Source organism: Triticum aestivum, chromosome 3D (assembly GCF_018294505.1).
Source record: "Triticum aestivum cultivar Chinese Spring chromosome 3D, IWGSC CS RefSeq v2.1, whole genome shotgun sequence".
Classification (NCBI taxonomy): domain Eukaryota; kingdom Viridiplantae; phylum Streptophyta; class Magnoliopsida; order Poales; family Poaceae; genus Triticum; species Triticum aestivum.
The window spans coordinates 611,859,556-611,864,817 of record NC_057802.1 but is presented as its reverse complement, the minus strand read 5'-3'; positions in this window follow the sequence as shown (position 1 = coordinate 611,864,817).

Below are 5,262 nucleotides of genomic sequence, written 5' to 3'. Positions count from 1 at the left end.
TTCGTAGGTTTATCATGATCTAGTAACATGACTTCGAGAACCGGATTACTATACCACTCTTGTGCGGAACGTACTCTGGTTGACCTACGAGGTTCGGTAGTAACTTGACCTGAAGTTTCATGATCATCATCATTGACTTCCTCACTAATTGGTGTAGGCATCACTGGAACTGATTTCTATGATGAACTACTTTCCAATTCGGGAGAAGGTACAATTACCTCATCAAGTTCTACTTTCCTCCCACTCACTTCTTTCGAGAGAAACTCCTTCTCTAGAAAGGATCCATTCTTAGCAACAAATATCTTGCCTTCGGATCTATGATAGAAGGTGTACCTAACAGTTTCTTTTGGGTATCCTATGAAGACACACTTCTGTGATCTGGGTTTGAGCTTATCAGGTTGAAACTTTTCACATAAGCATTGAACCCCAAACTTTGAGAAACAACAGCTTAGGTTTCTTGTCAAACCATAGTTGATACAATGTCGTCTCAACGGATTTAGATGGTGCCCTATTTAATGTGAATGTAGCTGTCTCTAATGCATAACCCCAAAACTATAATGGTAAATCGGTAAGAGACATCATAGATCACACCATATCCAACAAAGTACGGTTACGACGTTCGGACACACCATTATGCTGTGGTGTTCCAGGTGGTGTGAGTTGTGAAACTGTTCCACATTGTTTCAAATGAAGACCAAACTCGTAACTCAAATATTCACCTCCACGATCAGATCGTAGAAATTTTATTTTCTTGTTACGATGATTTCCCACTTCACTCTGAAATTCTTTGAACTTTTCAAATGTTTCAGACTTATACTTCATTAAGTAGATATAACCATATCTGCTCAAATCATCTGTGAAGGTAAGAAAATAACGATACCCGCCATGAGCCTCAATACTCATTGGACCACATACATTGGTATGTATTATTTCCAATAAGTCAGTAGCTCGTTCCATTGTTCCGGAGAACGGAGTTTTAGTCATCTTTCCCATGAGGCATGGTTCGCAAGCACCAAGTGATTCATAATCAAGTGATTCCAAAAGCCCATCAGCGTGGAGTTTCTTCATGCACTTTATACGGATATGACCTAAACGGCAGTGCCACAAATAAGTTGCACTATCATTATTAACTTTGCATCTTTTGGCTTCACTATTATGAATATGTGTATTACTACGATCGAGATCCAACAAACTATTTTCATTGGGTGTATGACCATCGAAGGTTTTATTCATGTAAACAGAACAACAATTATTCTCTGACTTTAAATGAATAACCGTATTGCAATAAACATGATCAAATCATATTCATGCTCAACGCAAATACCAAATAACATTTATTTAGGTTTCAACACTAATCCCGAAAGTATGGGGAGTGTGCGATGATGATCATATCAATCTTGGAACCACTTCCAACACACATTGTCACTTCACCCTTAACTAGTCTCTGTTCATTCTGCAACTCCCGTTTCGAGTTACTAATCTCAGCAACTGAACTAGTATCAAATAAAGAGGGTTTGCTATAAAGACTAGTAAAGCACACATCAATAACATGTATATCTAATATACCTTTGTTCACTATGCCATACTTCTTATCCGCCAAGTATCTAGGGTAGTTCCACTTCCAGTGACCATTACCTTTGCAGTAGAAGCACTTAGTCTCAGGCTTAGGTCCAGACTTGGGCTTCTTGACTGGAGAAGCAATTTGCTTGCCATTCTTCTTGAAGTTCCTATTCTTCCCATTGCCCTTTTTCTTGAAACTAGTGGTCTTGTCAACCATCAACACTTGATGCTTTTCTTGATTTCTACCTTCGCCGATATTAGCATGTCGAAGAGCTTGGGAATTGTTTTCGTCATCCCTTGCACATTATAGTTCATCACGAAGTTCTAAAAACTTGGTGATAGTGACTAGAGAACTTTGTCAATTACTATCTTATCTGGAAGATTAACTCCCACTTGATTCAAGCAATTGTAGTACCCAGACAATCTGAGCACATGCTCACTGGTTGAGCTATTGTCCTCCATCTTGTAGGCAAAGTACTGTCAGAGGTCTCATACCTCTTGACATGGACATGAGTATGAAATACCGATTTCAACTCTTGGAACATCTTATATGCTCCGTGGCGTTCAAAACATTTTTGAAGTCCCGGTTAAAAGCCGTAAAGCATGGTGCACTAAACTATCAACTAGTCATCATACCGAGCTTTGTCAAACGTTCATAACGTATGCATCTGCTCCTACAATAGGTCTGTTACCTAGCGGTGCATCAAGGACATAATTCTTCTGTGCAACAATGAGTACAATCCTCAGATCACGGACCAAGTCCACATCATTGCTACTATTATTTTTGTACTTATTTTTCTCTAGGAACATATCAAAATAAACGGGGAGCTACATCGCGAGCTATTGATCTACAACATACATATGCAAATACTATCAGGACTAAGTTCATGATAAATTTAAGTTCAATTAATCATATTACTTAAGAACTCCCACTTAGATAGACATCCCTCTAATCATGTAAGTGATCACGTGATCCAAATGAACTAAACCATGTCCGATCATCACGTGAGATGGAGTAGTTTTCAATGGTGAACATCACTATGTTGATCATATCTACTATATGATTCACGCTTGACCTTTCGGTCTCCAGTGTTTCAAGGCCATGTCTGCATAAGCTAGGCTCGTCAGTTTAACCCGAGTATTCTGCGTGTGCAAAACTGGCTTGCACCCGTTGTATGTGAATGTAGAGCTTATCAAACCCGATCATCACGTGGTGTCTCAGCACGAAGAACTGTCGCAATGGTGCATACTCAGGGAGAACACTTATACCTTGAAACTTAGTGAGGGATCGTCTTATAATGCTACCACCGTACTAAGCAAAATAAGATGCATAAAGGATAAATATCACATGTAATCAAAATATGTGACATGATATGGCCATCATCATCTTGTGCCTTTGATCTCCATCTGCAAAGTACCGTTATGATCTTCATTGTCACCGACATGACACCATGATCTCCATCATCTTGACCTTTATCAATGTGTCTTCACATGGTCGTCTCGCCAACTATTCCTTTTGCAACTATTGCTATCGCATAGCGATAAAGTAAAGCAATCATATGGCGCTTGCATCTTATGCAATAAAGAGACAACCATAAGGCTCCTGCCAGTTGCCGATAACTTGAACAAAACATGATCATCTCATACAACAATTTATATCTCATCACGTCTTGACCATATCACATCACAACATGCCCTGCAAAAACAAGTTAGACGTCCTCTACTTTGTTGTTGCAAGTTTTACGTGGCTGCTACGGGCTTAGCAAGAACCGTTCTTACCTACGCATCAAAACCACAACGATTTTTCGTCAAGTATGTGCTGTTTTAACCTTCAACAAGGACCGGGCGTAGCCACAATCAATTCAACTAAAGTTGGAGAAATTGACACCCGTCAGCCACCTGTGTGCGAAGCACGTCGGTGGAACCAGTCTCGTGTAAGCGTACGCGTAATGTCGGTCCAGGCCGCTTCATCCAACAATACCGCCGAATCAAAGTATGACATGCTGGTAAGCAGTATGACTATTATCGCCCACAACTCACTTGTGTTCTACTCGTGCATATAACATCTACGCATAAACCTGGCTCGGATGCCACTATTGGGGAACGTAGTAATTTCAAAAAATTCCTACGCACACGCAAGATCATGGTGATGCATAGGAACGAGCGGGAGAGTTTTTTTGAATATTCAAGCGGGAGAGTGTGTTGTCCATGTACCCTCGTAGACCGTAAGCGGAAGCGTTTTATCAACGCGGTTGATGTAGTCGTAGGTCTTCACGATCCGACTGATCCAAGTACCGAACGCACGGCACCTCTGAGTTCAGCACACGTTCAGCTCGATGACGTCCCATGAACTCACGATCCAGCAGAGTGTCGAGGGAGAGTTTCGTCAGCACGATGGCGTGATGATGGTGATGATGAAGCTACCGGCACAGGGCTTCGCCTAAGCACTGCAACGATACGAACAAGGTGAATTATGGTGGAGGGGGCACCGCATACGGCTAAGAGATCAATGATCAAATTGTGTGTCTTGGCGTGCCCCCAGCCCACGTATATAAAGGAGGGAGGAGGAGGAGGCCGGCCCTAGAGGGGGCGCGCCAAGTGTGGGGAGTACTACTAGGACTCCCAAGTCCTAGTAGGATTCCCCTTTTCCTTCCCGGAGTAGGAGAGAAGAAAGATGGAAAGAGAGAGGGAGTAGGAAAGGGCAAGGGGGGGGGGGCGCCGCCCCCTTTCCCATTCGGACCCATGGGGGGGTGCGCGCCTCCTTCCCTTTGGCCTGCCTCCTCTATTCCCGTATGGCCCAATAAGGCCCAATACTTCTCCCCACAAATTCCCGTAACTCTCCGGTACTCCGAAAAATACCCGAATCACTCGGAACCTTTCCGATGTCAGAATATAGCCTTCCAATATATGGATCTTTACGGCTCGACCATTTAGAGACTCCTCGTCATGTCCCCGATCCCATCCGGAACTCCGAACTACCTTCGGTACATCAAAACACATAAACTCATAATATCGATCGTCACCGAACGTTAAGCGTGCGGACCCTACGGGTTCGAGAACTATGTAGACATGACCGAGACATGTCTCCGGCCAATAACCAATCACGGAACCTGGATGCTCATATTGGCTCCCACATATTCTACGAAGATCTTTATCGGTCAAACCGCATAACAACATACGTTGTTCCGTTTGGCATCGGTATGTTACTTGCCCGAGATTCGATCATCGGTATCTCAATATCTAGTTCAATCTCGTTACCGGCAAGTCTCTTTACTCGTTCCATAATGCATCATCCCGCAACTAACTCATTAGTCACATTGCTTGCAAGGCTTATAGTGATGTGCATCAGCGAGAGGGCCCAGAGATACCTCTCCGACAATCGGAGTGACAAATCCTAATCTCGATCTATGCCAACCCAACAAACACCATCGGAGACACCTGTAGAGCACCTTTATAATCACCCAGTTACGTTGTGACGTTTGGTAGCACACAAAGTGTTCCTCCTGTATTCGGGAGTTGCATAATCTCATAGTCATAGGAACATGTATAAGTCATGAAGAAAGCAATAGCAATATACTAAACGATCAAGTGCTAAGCTAACGGAATGGGTCAAGCCAATCACATCATTCTCTAATGATGTGATCCCGTTCATCAAATGACAACTCATGTCTATGGCTAGGAAACTTAACCGTCTTTGATTCA